This window comes from Carlito syrichta, unplaced genomic scaffold (assembly GCF_000164805.1).
Source record: "Carlito syrichta isolate Samal-C Ts95f unplaced genomic scaffold, Tarsius_syrichta-2.0.1 Scaffold127862, whole genome shotgun sequence".
Taxonomy (NCBI): Eukaryota; Metazoa; Chordata; class Mammalia; order Primates; family Tarsiidae; genus Carlito; species Carlito syrichta.
Genome location: NW_007071958.1, coordinates 198770 through 215801, shown reverse-complemented (window position 1 = coordinate 215801; position 17032 = coordinate 198770). Strand labels below are relative to the sequence as shown.

At 36.1% G+C, this 17032-nt stretch overlaps 1 long non-coding RNA gene across 1 annotated transcript; it reads left to right on the top strand.

The window, feature by feature from the left end:
• Window positions 1–15258: 15258 nt before the first annotated feature.
• LOC103250285 lies at window positions 15259–15744 on the top strand. Its single transcript, XR_503657.1, has 2 exons — window positions 15259–15355; window positions 15647–15744. It is a non-coding gene; the product is annotated as an uncharacterized LOC103250285 (long non-coding RNA).
• The last annotated feature ends 1288 nt before the right edge of the window (window positions 15745–17032 follow it).

Below are 17032 nucleotides of genomic sequence, written 5' to 3'. Positions count from 1 at the left end.
CAAACAATCCCAGTTAACCTCCACAATTATTTTGAAATAAATAATAACTTTCCTCACTTTCTAGCAGAGAAAATGGAGGCCCAGAAATGTTATGCAAACTATCCAAGATCACTCAGAGAGCAAAGAGTAGACCTAGGATGCATTCTGGCTCCAAAGTTGATACTCTTTCCACTCATCTACCTTGCATCCCTGAAGTTCCAGTTTGATGATCTCATGACTCTTTTGAGACCCAGATTAGCGCAGATACTAATAGGATTGAATAGTATAAATATTAAATAGTATAAATGTAAATGCTTAAAACTTTAGTGAAAATTTTTGAGGTACTGAGAGTCTTACAATAATCTTAGAATAGCTCAATTAATATTCCAACTTTTTTTATCCAGCCCACTTTTGATGCACATGTTCCATGTTTTTGCTGCTGGGAGTGTGGGGGAGGGACACATAACACTAATAAAGGCACCTGATTCCAAACCAGGCAAAGTGGAGAACCAATGGGAATCCCAATCCCACCTGTACAATGAACACTTATGTACTTAACTCTGAATTGCACCCCACATGTTTAAAATTTTAAAAAAAGCTCACTTAACAAGTTTCATGGATTGTGGTGTACAATCACTGACATATTTCCATATGGCATCTCCCAAGGCATATTTCATAAATTACTATATTATTATTATTATTATTATTAGCAACACTAGAACTACAACTATCATAATTAAACCACACTTAAACAAACAACCATAATTCAAATTTATAGAGGACTTTTTATAAGCCAAGCATTGGTTAAATGTTTTAAATGGACTATCTCATTAAATACTTAAGATATCCCATATTTGTGGATTGAAAGAATTAATATCAAAATGTCCATCCTAAGCAAAGAGATCTACAGAGTCAAGGCAATCCCTACCAAAATTCCAATTGCATTTTTTCTCAGAAATAGAACAAAAAAAAATCCTAAAATGTTTATGGAACAATAAATGATGCTGAATTGCCAAAAAAATCTTGAGCAAGAACAAAGCTGGAGGCATCATATTTCCTGATTTCAAACTATATTATAAAGCTATAGTAATTAAAACAGTCTGGCATTGATATAAGAACAGATGCATAGATCAGTGTAACAGAATAGAAAGCCATGAAATAAACCCACACATGTAGTCAACTAATCTTTGATAAAGGTACCAAAGAAATAGGAAAAGGATAGTCTCGTTATTTTCATTTAACTTTTAACTCTTTGACCTTATACAAAATACTAAAAATGAATTAAAGACTTAAACAGAAGACCTGAAATCATAAAACTCCTAAAAAAGGGGGGGGGAAGCTCCTTGATATTGGTTTTGACAATGATTTTTTTGGATATGACTGCAAAACCACAAGCAATGTAAGCAAAAATAAACAAGTGGAACTACATCAAAGGAAATAACAAAATGAAAAAGAAACCTATGGAACATAGAAAATATTGCAAATAAGATATCCAATAAGTGGTTAATATCCAAAATGTATAAAAAACTCATGCTAAGAAGGCAATGCTTTAATGATATTGATGATATACAGATTAATTCAATTTCTCAGAATCTTTACAGAAAAAACTGTCCCATTCTTGCTACTAATTCATGTCAAAATTTGGCAGTTCAAACTTTTTTTAAAGATATTTTCTTTTTATAGATTTAAGGGGTACAAGTGAAGTTTTATTACATGGACATATGGCATAGTGGTGAGGTCTGGGTTAAAAAATAAAAAAGAACTCATTCAACTCAGCAGTCAAAACACTCAAACAATCCAATTTTTAAAATAGGCAAGGGACATGAATATACCTTTTTCCAAAAAAGACATACAAATGACCAATGGTTATGTGAAAAACTGTTCAACATCACTCATCAGGGAAATGCAAATAAAAACCACAGTGAGATATTGCCCCACATCTGTTAGGATAGTCATTACTAAAAATCAAAAGACAAATGTTGGCCAGGGTGTGGAAAAACAGGAACTCCTAAACACTGCTGGGGGAATGTAGGTTAGTGCAGTCATTAGAGGAAACAGAATGGAGGCTCCTCGAAAATTTTAAAATAGGACTACCATATGATTCAACAATTGTACTCCTGACTATATATCCAAAAGAAATAAAAAACACTTACTCAAAGAGATATCTGTACTTTTATATTTATTGTGCATTATTCACAATAGCCAAGATGCGGGCTTAAGTGTCCATGGATAGATGAATGGATAAATAAAATATGATATGTATATATATAGAATTTGTACATACACACATGTATACTCATGCACACACAATAAAATTTTATTCAGTCTTATTAAAGAAGGAAATTCTGCCATTTGCAACAACATGGATGAAACTGAAGAATGGTATGTATGCAAAGTGAACTGAGTCAGACACAGAAAAATACTGCATGACCTCACTTGTATGTGGAATCTAAAAAAAGTGCATCTTTTGCCAGGTGTGTGGCTCACATCTGTAATCCCAGCACTTTGGTAGACTGAGGTAAGAGGTGAGAGGACTGCTTGAGCCCAGGAATTTGATACTAACCTAGGCAACATAGGGAGACCTTGTCCCTACAAAAAAAAAAAAAAATTAGCCCAATGTGGTGCCATGTGCTTGTAGTCTCGCAACTTGGGAGACTGAGGCAGAAGAATTCCTTGAGCCCAGGAAGTTGAGATTGCAGTGAGCCATAATCATGCCACTGCACTCCAGTCTGGGTGACAGAGTGAGACTCCGACTCGCCAAAAAAAAAAAAAAAAAAATTAAAAAGTCCATCTCATAGGAGCAGAGAGTAAAAGAGTGGTTTCCAGAAGCTGAGGGAGAGAGGAAAATGAAGAGGTGTTGGTCAAAGGGTACAGACATATAGTTATAAGATGAGTAAGTGCTAAAAATGCTCAGCATTTGGACTGTAGTTAGTGATAATACAATGTTTATTTGAAATTTGCTAAGAGAGTAATCTTAACTGTTTCCATCACATACATGCACACACACACAAATGGTAACTATGTGAAGTGATGGATATGTTAATTAACTTCATTATAGTAATTATTTCACAATGTAGATGTATAACAAAATATCATGTTGCACACCTAAAAAACATACAATTTTGTCAATCGTACCTCAAGAAAGCTGGAGAATAAGTTGAGCTGGTTGCAGCACTTCTCAGAGACTTCCATATGCTAGTGGGCTCTTGAATCTCCAAGAAAGGGGACAGGTATTTAGTGACTGCCAGATGTGTATGGCATAGAATGCCTGTTCTATTGGTCATCTCTTTGTGAAGTTTTGTTGTTTTTTGCCTGCTAACCTGTCTGTTCTCCCTGGTGAGGCAGAGTTCATGCATCGTGCTCATGTGTTTTTTCTGATCATCTTAACAGACCATGAAGTTTTTTCTCTTTCCCAGAAGCTCTTCATATATATTGATTCTGAGAGGGGTAGAAGGAAGTGTGAATTGCTTTTTATAGAGAATTGAGTCACTGATAGTTTGGACTTAACATATGAGGCAGTAGTTGTCTGTTTCCTTAGGAGACACAGAGCTTAGATTTGAACACGAAAATAAATTATGCTCTCCTTCTTGCAAATCACAAAAGAAAGAAATAAGGAAAATGGGTTTGCAAAGGTTGTGAATGTGAATGAATGCTCTGATAATATTTAACCCTGGAGTAAAATTGCAGGCATATATTATTTCTTTTATTGATTCTCAACTGACGTTATATATTTATCAAACATTTCTTATACCTAGCATTATGCTCACGGTAATGTAAAAAATAATAGGAGTATGTATGTTCTCTGCCTTCAAGGACCTTATGATTATAAGATTACATACAAAAAGCACTAAGATTATTTAAATCTTCCTATTTTTAGTTTAGATATATTTCTAAAGAATGTAAACACTATAAATTACCTGCTTAGAAATTGGTTGCCTTTGTCACTTAAAACTTATTTTCTGAACTTCCAGCTTTAAGATAATTATTTAAAGTCAACCTCCCTCCTCCTTTAAAAATCACCCCCATAACATTAAGGAATACAGAAATACAAATTCCATCTTGTATCAAATCATCTTTCATTAAATTAAATCTATAACACCCAAAACATAATGTATGAAGACAGAAGGCAGATGTAGGAATGGTAAATGACTAAGCAAAGTACAGTAGTCACATACTCAGGTATCAGATTGTCTTACAAAACTTTATAAAGACTTAGAAATTGAAGGCATCTTGCTTTTCAGATGGTGACAATCAGGTGGTGACTAAAATCAGGGAGATGTTTTGAAAGCCAGTGTAAGGAGCAATGGTGGCTGCAGTTATTTAGACCCCTACCTCCAAGAGACCTTACAAGATGGAAAGTGGTTCGTGATAGAACAGAACCACAAAGGCTTTGTATTTTGAATCCCAGGCATAGAGGGGAGTAGAAGGAAGTGTGAAAGATAAAAAGCTAAGCAAAGATCTGCTTTCTACAACAAAATCACACCCCCATACCTCTATCCAATCCAACGCTCTTACAAGCAGCTGTATACCTGCTTAGCATGGCCCCAAGCATAAGATTGAGGGATCCTTATCTGTAGAAACTGAAATGCCACCCAGAAAAATCTGCTTGGGTATCCCAAATAAAATATTTACCTATCCATGAAATAAAAAATGACCTACCAGGTGACAAGTCCCAACCATGTACACAAAATTGCCATTCACCTTTACAGTACCTAACCAAAAATAAAATAGAGGACAAGGATCAACAAATATTTGAGAGATGCCACTAATATGTAAGAGAGAGAGAGAGAGAGAAAATTCACTAACAGACAAATACTAGAATAAACAAAAACAGTGCAAGCAAAGGAAATAAACTCACAAGAAACTTTAAAAATTATCTTCAAATAGGTAAGAGAAGACAGTATATTAATAAAACAAGAAGAGGTACCGATAACGAAAAAATATTTTCTGGAAATGAAAACTATGATCGTTTAAAAAATGGTTAAAGGATTAGACTATAGATGCAATGAAATCTCTCCCTCTAAAAGCAACAAAAATAACAACAAACAATAAAGAGTAGACATTTGGAGGTACATAATAAGAAAATTAGAAGCCTTGTCTAGTAGCCTTGTTAATTGATTGATTAAAATTCTAGAAAAAGAGAACTGAGGTTCTAGTAGAGAGTTAATGTCTTAGTTTGGGTTCCCTTGGAAGCCGACTCAAACATAGATTTGAGCTCAAAGTCATTTTTGGGAGGTAATCCTAAGAATAGTAGTAAGATTGTAAAACAGTGAAATACAAAAGAAAGAAAGCAATTAAGCCAATATTATGATAGGCAACTGGAGCTCAGTGCTCCAATTTTACATGAGAGTTAAAAAAAACCAAGGATGAGGAAGCTGGGTATTACTTCACCATTTCTCTTATGCCACTGTTTGAGGGAAGCTCCCAGAGATATCTGCCCATTCTTATGCAGGTCAAATATGCTCCCCATGACCAGGAAATGAAATAAAACCCCTTGGACATCCAGAGAGTTATAAGAATTCAAAATCAGCAGACAAATATGCTTCTTATGTCTTTGCGACAAATTACCACATACTGGGTGACTTAAAACAACTGAAATATATTTTCTTATAGTTCAGGAAACCAGAAGCCTAAAATCAACATGTCAGCAAGATTAGTTCCATCTGAAAGCTCTGAGAGAGAAACTGTTCCATATCTCTCCTAGCTTTTGGTGGTTGTTGACAAACTTAGGCATTCCTTGGCTTTGTAGACATATCACTTTAATCTCTGTCTCCACTGTTACAAGGCCTTCTCTATGTGACTCTGTGTTTCCCTCCATATGCCCTTTTCTTATAAAGACACCAGTCCTTGGATTTAGTACCTAAAACCCTGTTTACAAATAAGGTTATATTCTGAGGTTTCAGTTGGATAAGAATTTTGAGGGGACACAATTCAACTCACTATAGTAGCCTTTTCCATGGAGGTAAATGCTGAGGTAATGTGGACAGGGAAATATCAGCATCTGCTACAAGAATTATCAAACAGTAATATAAGAGAATGTTCAAGGTCCTGAAAATAATTTAAAGAACTCACTAAGTTCACATCACAATAGAGGTAAATAAATTTACACCAAGGTATACTGTTGCAACAGTTGTTAGAATAACAGAACCCTGACAAGTAGAGCTGGGGAAGGCCATGAAGAGAGGGTTCTCATGCTTGTATACCTGAGAGCAAAAACTATCGCAGTAGACTGCAAAAAACATAAGCCTGCCCAAAGTCCATCACAAGCTTACACACAAAAAAATACTTCTGCAAGGATATCTGCCTGGCAACTGTCCAATCTTGGGCTGGTGTCACCCTTGTTACTGTTCTTTGTAGCCAAGCATAATTATTTTAAAACAATTATGTAATCTTCCTCATTCTTACCTTTACAAACCTTTGTTTTGCATAATCTCCCTGAATATGCACATAGTTTACTATGGCATGCATATTACCATTGCAACGCTCTATTCCCAAATAAACATCCTTTTCTTTAGAGAGCTTCTCTGTTTGTTATTTGGGTTGAAAGCATCTTGAAATTTCAAAAGATCAGAGATTTTTTTAAAAAAAGAGTATACACTTCCCCAGAATAAATGAGAGGACACTACACACACACACACAGACACACACAGACACACACACACACACACACACACACATACAAATATGAGATAAATTAGATAGATAGATAGATAGGTTGATAGATTGATAGATGAGTAGATAGAACATGCATATATATGTATGTATATATTAGGAATTAGAATGGCATCAAAATTCCGGTGGAAAATTATTTTCAACCTAGAATTTTATGCCTTCCAAACTGCCAATCAAGTATGAGGATAAGAAAAAGAGACATTTTTCAAAATTTCATATTTCAAAATAATTACCCTCAATGCACACTCTTTATTTGTGCTAGTGAAATGTAACAATAGACTGAAACAGATGAAGGAAATCCAAAAAGGAGGGGATACAACCCAGCTTAAGGGTATTTCCAAAATGGTAGCTAAGAGAAAACCCTGGGTTCAAGTTGTGCTACAGAGCTGGTGGTCTAGATTGAAACAGTGGGCTTAAGGAGAAATGTCTTCAACAAAACATTGAAGCCAAGAGATTACAAGTTTGACATTGGAAAAATTATCTTGAAAACTCTTAATTTGAAGAGTTGTTAGAAGGTGTGGAAAAATTTCACTGATTTACATAAAACTGAACAATAAAAATGGAGTCAGTTTTAACTCCAGATGAAACAAAAGTGGTATAAGAAATTAAATATAATGATGGTACACCATTTGACTGAGCATTAAGAAATATTTATATAGTCATAATAATAAAAGCACTGATGTGTAGCTAATAAAAATTGTGATATAATTTGATCGAAAGGGTAGAGGCAAGAAAAATGGAATGTAATGAAACTATAACATTCATCTCTCCAAAAAGAAGTCAGTGGATAATGTTTAAATTTGGGAACTCAAGGAAAGGTAGTTTAGCCATTTTGAAAAATAAATATAGGGTAATAACCATAAGAAACAGCTATAGGATTTAAAGTCATTGCCCATGGGAGAGCAAGAGATAATAAATGTGTCTTGGAAGTACAGGATGTGTCTTGGTTTCTGAGTATTCCTTGAGTTCCAGGTTTCTCTAGCTCTTCTTCCAATTCTGTGAGCTGCCTCAGTTTCCTTCCCTGCCACATTATCCCCAAAATATTCTCTTTCACTTAGTCTACTTTGAGTTGAAATTCTGCCACAACTAAAGGAATCCAACCTATTATAGTGATAGATGTGGATCTCATCTATCTGTCGATTCCCTTTAATACATTAGTTCTGATCTATGTCTGGTGTACAGACTGTTGTATATACTGCGTAGACAAAGAAACTTATTATGACATTAGGTTAGCCATAATGATGTTCTGGCATCCTCCTCAGTCTTACTTCCCAGCACTCTCAGTCTCATGTTACATTCTAGTCACATTGAACTTCTTTTAGTTCCCCTACTCTGCTGCTACCCCTGCTGTTACCCCCACGGTAACACTCTTCCCCTGCACCATCATGCTTTTTATAAACTTTGTTCTTTTTTTACAGCTGGATAATCCTTACTTACTTTTCTGACTCAGAAGAATTGCCCCCCTTTCAGCCTTCTCTGATTTGGTAAATTGGTTTTAATAGTCCTCAACAGCACAGCTCACTTAAAACATTGCATTGCAATTGTATGATTCTGCTTCTGTATCTTCCTTTGGATAAGAACTCCTTAAAGACCAGAATTGTGCAACAATCATCTTTGTACCCCAGAACCCATAGTTGATGCTCAATAAATGTGTACTGAACTGACCAACTTAACTTGTGTCTGCAGGCAGCAAAGATAAATGTGATTCTCCTAGTATTTTAGTTATCTCTAGCTGCATAAAAACATCCCTAAATATAGTAGCTTAAAACAGAAGAATGGTCAATTTTAGGTGTCAGCTTGACTGGATTATGGGATACCCACATAGCTGGTAAAGCATTATTTCTGGGTGTGTCTGTGAGGGTGTGTCTGTGACATTTGAATCAGCAGACTGAGTAAGGAAGATCTGCCATCAACATGGTTGGGCACCATCCAATCAGCTGAAGACTCAGATAGAATTAAAAATGCAACAGAAAGGTGAATTTTCTCTTTCTTCTGGAGCTGGGACACCCTTCTTCTCCTGCCTGTGGGTGTCAGAACTTTGAATTCTCATGCCTCTGGCCTCAGATTGAGAGTTACACCACTGGATTCCCTGGTTCTTTAGCTTGCAGACAACATATCATGGGACTTCGCAGCCTCCATGATTGTATAAGCCAAATCCCCTAGTAAACCCACTCTCATCTATATATCTATATATGTCTCCTATTGGTTCTCTTTTTCTGAAGAACCCTGACTACTACAAGCAGTAACCACTCATTTTCTTATTATTCTGAAGTATGGGCATAGTAAGTGAATACAGTTTGTCACTACTTTATGTGGTGCTGGCTGAAGTCATGCTTGTGGCTTCACTGAATTGGGAATTCATCATGATCTGGAACATCCAACATAATTTCCCTCATGTGTCTGGTATCACAACTGGGATGACAGGAATGGTGCAGGTTGGTTTGGCTCTTCTCTCTTTTCATGCAGTCCCTTATCGGTTAGTAGTATTGCCTGAGATCCTTTATGTGTGAACTAGATCCCAAGAGAACAAAAACAAAGAAAGGCTGCTAAGAATCTCAAAACCCGGTTTTAGAATTTACAGTATTATTCCTGTCATTCTCTGCTGATTCAAGCAACTCACAGGGTCAGCCTAGAATCAAGGGAGAAAGAATAGTTTCTACCTTTTGATAGGAGTGGTGATGTGTGTATTCAAAGATGACAGCTATTGTCCATCCTGGAAAATAATCTACTATTGATAATTCAATTATTATGTGAAGCTAAACAAGATAATTTCATTCTTACATTTTTGAGCTAAAATATTTATTTTTGTGGATTACATTATTATTATATGAGTCAAGGAGTGTAATTAGGGAGAAGGCACCTTGTTTCATATAAGTTTATTTTAATTTCAAAGATAAAAATCAATCAATCATAATATTTGAATAGGCATGCTCAGACATGGTGATGATATACTTTTTTACAAATTATAAGATGATAATTTGCTTTTGCAGAAAGCAAATGAAGAAAAAGGAGATTAATGTGGCTCTATAATAGCAGAAACATTTCATTAAAAATTACCTAGATAAAATTTCTGAAAATTCAGACAAAATTTAAAATAATGCCCATGTTTAAAGTAATCTATAATATGCAGCCATATTCTGTCTTGAGAAATACTTTTGCACATTAATGTTTTTGAAAATATGGAACTCTAACAGAATAATGAATGGATATACCTGCATTTTAGACATGTCCATTACACTAATTAAAATCTAGTATGGACACAGCTTTTTAATTACTTTCCATCATTGCTATAGTCAATGAAGCTAGCTTTATTACCCACTGTACTGCCTTGCTTGTAATAAATCTTCATAAAACCTGAAAAGAGTCTCCAATTCTGCAGTTCTGGCAACAGGCTTTTCTACCTAGCTTTGCTTGAAGTAGAATGCATAAACAAGCCTTAGTTGCTTGTTACTTGATAAGACAAACAATGTAAATAAAATAAAACTAAATAGAACTTATGCCTTTTCTTATCTGAATATCTTTTTCTTGTATTTCAATGTATTTAAATTATTTTTTAATAACAAACCACTTAGAAGAGTCAAAGCATTGATTGAGGTTTAAGCGAACTAGAGGAAAAGTCTGAAATCCGAGTTCTCATTTCGGTTCTGGCACTTTTCTGGTTGTTCTTCAGCCTTAGGCAAGTCTTTTAAATTCCTTGAACCTTATTTTTTTTAGTTGTAGAAAAGGAATTAGCTCACCTTCTCTGCTTTCTTCACAGATGAGAGAAAGATAATGAAAGGCTTTGCAAACTATAAATCTCTAAGCAGATGGAAGGAAAGGAATTGAAACAATAAATGAGAGTAGAAACCATAAAGAATCAAGGTAGGTTTAGATATCCATTCATTTACCCATTTAATATTTATTGAGTGTCTTGCATGTGCTAGGTACTGTGCTCAGGACTGGAGATTAGTGATGAAAAAGACACAGATGAGTTCCCCCAACTCCCGCTACGTCTTGCAGCCTGATGGGAGACATAAATTACACAAGTAAGCAAACAGTTAATACCCCTATAATAAGTGCTATAGAGAAAAGGAATAGGGCACTACGGCAGAAAGAACTAGGGGGAGCCGACTTGGTAAACCTTCCTGGGGGGAGGCTAAGTCTGGAAGGTAGAACGGGCTCAGACCAGTCGATAAAGTGGTACACGGGAAGGCCCAAAGCAAAAAGCAACTCATAGAAGGTGAGTGTGACACAAGCAGTGTGGGGAAGAGGATGCAGGCAAACAAGGGAGGAAAGTATAATCTATGAAAGAGGTTTGGCTTTGATTCTAAGTGCCAATGAAAACCACTGAAGGCTTTTAAGCAGGAGAATGATAGGATCTGATATTCTGCTTTAGAAAGATCATTTTTGCTCTTCAACTGTAAGGGTCAAGAATGGAAAGAGGAAGCTATTACAGAAGGCCAGGAGAGTGATAATAATGACTTAGAGTGGGGAACTAGCAGTAAAAGTAGTGGAGATTACATAGATTCAAGATATATTTTGTAGGTGTAACTGACAGGTTTTGTTGATAGAATCATTATAATAGGAAAGAAAAAAGGAGACTCCAAGATTTTTTATTTGAACAATGAGGAGGATAGTTCTGCTATTTACAGAAATGGGGAAGCTAGAACAAGTTCGTGAGGGAAATAAAAATAAACTGTTTTGGCATGTTGAATCTGACATCCAAATGAAACTATCAACAAAGCAATTGGCTGGACAACCAAAGTATGGGCTAGAGAAATATCAAAGTCATGACAGTGCAAATGCATGCTTCCAACTGTCCACTGGCCAAGACTGAGTGAAAAGTCATTGATCCATGTTGTGGCTATGCTGCCAAGCTTAGACATGCCCTGCATGACTGGCTGTGTAAGTGGTTTTCTTTTCAGTCCAGGATCAAGCCTTTTCCATTTCCTCCTAAATATCCCTGTCCAAGTTGCCAGCTTTATCATACACCATTGACCTGAAGGTAGGCCATATTTTTTAAGTAGATGAGGTGTTGCCCTGTTGGTGGAGAAGCAAATGCTGTAGCTTCTCCCTCTCTCCTTCCCTTCCTTTCTTCCTTCTTTCCTTCCTTCTTTTCTTCCTTCCTTTCTTCCTTTTTTCTCCCAAGACTATAAGAACACTCGGTTAAGAAGTGGTAAAAATGGCAACTAGTTGTAGAGGTCAAAGGTAAACTCTACTGAATACTCAGCTTAAAAACAGAGGCATGCAATACAGTTTTCAAACATGTTTCACCAGTTTAACCTGTTAAGACTACATGCTAGAGTGGTAAATAATTATCACTTTCTGCATTTTTCTATTTATAGGTGCTACCTGGTGATGGTCTGAATTCCTCTTTCTAATCTTATTTTATGATTGAGCTACAGAAAGTTGATTTGAATAGCAACACTTTATTGTTTCCCATTTTTACTCTTTTTCTGATCCAGGTGACATGGAACTCTTCTTTATCCGATACTTCTGAGGACTAAAATGACTGACTTTGTCCTTGAGAAAGATCTTGTGTGAGTCAGTCTGAGTTATAATCTAAGTTCAGCACGTACAAGCTCTGTGACCTTGAGCTTTTTGTATAATGTTTCTTGAACTTAGTTTTCCCATTTGTGAAATGGTGCTAAGTACCTTGTACCAAATAAATTAAACACACATAATCTTAGCACAATGCTTATCATGGTGTTAGGGACTTTTGGTGGTTATAACTAGATAGAATCTAAAGCACTGATTAGTCTTGGGGCTGCATATCCCAGGGTGTTAGGAGTTCTAGTGAGTAATACAAACTCATCAGGCTGACAGTCATCAGTGACTATTGGGAAAGTGGGTTGCTATGGTGATGGAAGTGATGCTGACATGGGAGGGCATAGGAAAGAGGTTGTGATATTCAGAAGAGTCTAAACTGTATAAAGTTTTTGAAAAATTTATCCAATGAACTAAACTTGAAAGACTGTCTTCCCTCAAGAAGGCACTAGACATCTTGAAACCAGTATTGTTGGATTCCTGCAAGTCAGATTGATGTCTAAGTTTATCATGTTACACCAGTGCCCACAGAGAAGGAAAAAGAAAAGAGTCTTAATACTAGTAAAATGTCAAAAGAAAAGATAGACAAGAAAAAAGCTCCTTGTAAACTCTAGTATCTTGCTCTTAGAGATAGCCACTTCATGAGTCTTTTTTAGTAATTTTGAAATACACAATACATTATTGTTAACTATGGTCACCTTGATGTGCAAGAGAACTCCAGAATGTATTCCTCCTGTTTTACCAAAATTTTGTGCTGTTTGATCAATGTCCCCACTTACCCCACCAACTATTTGGATTTTTAATCATGCCTTACTTTTGTCTAATTATTTTCCATTCATAATGCCATTTTATTCATGTGATCCTTATCCATTTTACAAACACTTAATGAGCGCCTATCTTATACCTGACTCTATGCCTTACCACAGCTCTGTTCTGGCAGGTTGGGTAAACTGAGTCTCAGGGAAGTGTCCTGATTTGCTTATCAGTGTCAGGCCTGTTCAGTGCTATTGTTTTTTTGTTTTTTTAATCCTTAGTGCTATGTCTGTTGCCTTTGGGACTAGGAGAAATGGAATATAGTAGACCTCTGTAATTCAAAGTCATCGTTTGTGTTTTTGATGATTTATGAACAAACCAAAGTTCCTTGGCTTACAGTGTGTGTGTATATATTTTAGTTTTGCTGAAGCACACATCTGAATTGCTGTAACAGTGTGTGGGAGTGTGTGTATGGCACATCTGCTGTTTTTGCCTGCCTGGCATCTATTCTCCATTCTTCGGTTATAATAGCTCTTTGGTTTTGCTTTGGGAGACTGTGTCTCACTCATTAGCTACTGCCTCAATAGTGAGATTTTTCCCTCAAGGAACCGAGCCTTCTGCTGAGACGAGTCTTGCTGTGTGACCTCAGTTTAGTCAGACTCTCTTGCCAAAGAATTTGAATCTTGATAAGAAATTGATGGACTGAAAATGGTTGGGGAAGATCCACCCCTTCCATGACATCCTGAAAATACTGTCTATTCATTCAGTATAAACAGAGGTCGCCACACTTTTTCTGTAAAAGGCCAGATAGTGAATATTTTAGGCGTTGTGAGCCATAAATCCCTGCCTCAACTATTTGACTCTGCTACTGTAAAAGGAGAACAGTCATCAACAATGTGCAAACAAGTGCGTAAGCCTATGTTCCAAGGAAACTTTATTTATAAAATCGCATAGCAGACTAGATTTAGATTTACCCTTGGATCATAGTCTGAAAGCCTAGAGGCTCAGAGCTACTCCGGTTCCTACTTTTTCCATAATCTAGTTTTTCAACTCTCACCTTCTATTCTGTGAGCTCCCCATTTATCTTTTCAAGCAAATTCATTTTTTTTCTGTCTAATCATGTCAGAATTAATTCTATTGCTTGCAACCAAAGAACTCAAGTGATGTAGAATGAGCCTCTTGGCTAATGAGTGAATCTCTCTGAATGCCTCCACATACCAATGAAGCTTCCTCTTTATGCCTTTTACTAGCATGTAGGATAACAATTGGGAAGCAATTGATACAACAGTGTCTTAGGGGAAAAAAATGACTAGGCCTGGTAATATGAACACTGAGGAAGCAGTAATTCTATATAAAAAAAAGTGGTGCTAAGATAATTGTTTTGCATATGTTAAAAAACAGATAGTTGAATTTGACAGTGGCTCGATTCTATCATTTGAATTAGTCCTTTATAATAAAATAATAAAATGGTGGGTTTATATAACAGTTTTAGTCCAAGAGAGATTTTTTTAAGTGATTGAGACAGACTTTAAATTTTTTTTATTAGTTTTAAAAATGTTAACAAAAGGTTTACTTACAGTTTAAGTTAATCCTATGAAAGTTGAACTTTCCATGTTTGCAAGATTATAAGTTGTACCGACCTTTTCCTATTGTGAACCTGTGGTTATGTGAGGGACTCGGAGTCGATTCTTCCCGAGTGACAAGATTTTAATTTTATCAACAATGCTTGTCCTTTCTGTCTCCCACTGTTCTAACAGAAAGTAAATATTGCTGAGCATGCTATTTAGATCAAGCAGATAAAATTATCAAGTCTTTTCACAGGCTGGTACTGGAGAAAATACAAAAGGAGCACTGTCCCTGCCCTTAAATAATTGTCCAACTAGCCAAGATGAAGATATTATCCATCCAGGAAAACTTGAGTAGTCAAAAATGGTCAGTCGAATTCCATAAAGAATAAGTGGGTCACTCAAGGGTTCTCTGATAGTGCTCAACACAGGGACACAATAAAACTAGACTTGTCTCAAGCTGTATCAGAATCCTTGCATTATAGACATAAAAAAGATCTTTAGAGTTCAGTTCCTTCATTTCATACTAGAAACACTTGGGTCCAGGGAGGCTAAGTAACTTTGTCTAAGGTCCAGTCTCTTGATAGGGGTGTTCCTGGGGCTAGAAGCTAGTGTCCCTAAATCCATTTCTCTAGTCCTTACATCTGGGTGCAGAATAACTGTTTTTAGGAAGTACATGAACCTAAAACTGAATCACACAGTGACAGCATTGTTCTGATTCTACAAAGAAAGTCTCAGTTTAGTGCTAGACTGCCTTGAACCCATTATTAAATTTAAGTTTACTGGGTTATTGGCCTAATAAGAATGCTAGTAGGTATTGGTTAGAATACATCTACTATTTCACATTTTAAAAATAATCAGTAACAGCCTGTAATCCCACCACTTAGGGAAGCCGAGGCGAGTGGATTGCCTGAGCCCATGGGTTCGAGAGCAACCCAAGCAACTTGGTGAGACCTCATCTCTACAACAAAATAAAAAATGAGCCGGGCATGGTAGTGTGTGCCTGTAGTTCCAGCTACTTGGAAGGCTGAAGCGGAAGGATCGCCAGAGCCCTCGACACTGCGGTGGCCATGAGCGTGCCACTGCAATCCAGCCTGGGTGACGGAGTAAGACTCTAGCGCAAAAAATAAAAATAAAAAATAAAAAATAAGTACTTTTTAAAAGAATTTTCTTTTATTTCAACTTGGAGCCTAGATTACTATGCCAAATATATTATTTTCATAATGCAATAAAATATAATTTAGAATAATTAAAAAATAAAAATTCCCTTTGAGTAAAGAGAATGCAGGTCTCAGGCTCAAGGACTTCAGTGGGCAAGTGGCTGGATTTTCATAACATTTCTTAGTTTTGCCATATTTACTTTTAACAATTAGGTTTTTCATGTATAGCCATGATATGAAGTTTCCCTTTTAAATGAATGTATCTAAGTTAAAAAGATAAATTAAAAAACAATATTAAACAAAAAGTAACACTGTACACAATACTTTTCTGAGTGACTTGAATATATAAACTTAATTAACTTCAAAATAATCCTATAAAATGGGCACTATTTTCATTTTACAGATAAGGTAAACACTGCAAAATTAAGTAATTTTTCGAAAGTCATATAGCTAGAAGAGGTGAAACCGTTTCAGACAAAAGCAATCTGGTTCCACATGGTGTTCTTGAACACAAGTCTCTGTGTATGAGATACTCTGCTAGGTGTTTTATGAACACTGTATTTGACTGCTGCAGCAATACTGCAAAGTAGGTGTTATGTTCTTAATTTTCAGAGAAGAACCTGAGATTAATTTGTCCAAGAACACCATAATATTAAGTTGCAATACAGAAATTCAAACCAATCTCTAGCTGGTCCCAATGCCTATGTTCCTTGCCACCTTCCAAATCTAAGACCCCTGTCTCCTTCAGTGCTGTGCTCCAACTTAATGAGCATTTTCTATACCTCTACCTTCATGTCTGTAGTCAGAAATGAGCTGAATATGCTTGCTTAGCGAAATGTATTCTATTCCAGTTAAGTAACTCAGTCCCTTAAGATTCCTCATAGCCAAATTAACCAGTATCTGGAATGGAAGTCAGATAACAAACCCCAGTGCACTAGATTGAAAATTAAAACCTAACTGAGCTGGTGGTTGGAAAAATAATGTGAGACCCAGAAAATAAACAGCAGATTTGGGACAGAAAATCATGGCATTAAATAATTGAAGCCAGTGAAAGTGGAACGTGGGGCCAAGTCTACATAGCTATTTATGAAACTGAGAAATGGAATATTGATGTTCTGTACCAGTACTAAAAGCTTTCTGGTTAATTACATTCCTGGGTGAAGTCAGAAAAAAATATAATACTTACAGTTTTCAGAGAACAAAATAATTTCAGTCATTCACTGGGAAATTGGCTAACTCTCTAATTCACCATTCGGTAAAATCTGAAGGAGCAGTCTGTTGACAATGAAATACTGAAATGTGTGGTCCTGATATATCCTACTTTTATTCCAAATTTATTGAGCACTTGCTACGTACCAGGCAAAGATGTCTCAGAGC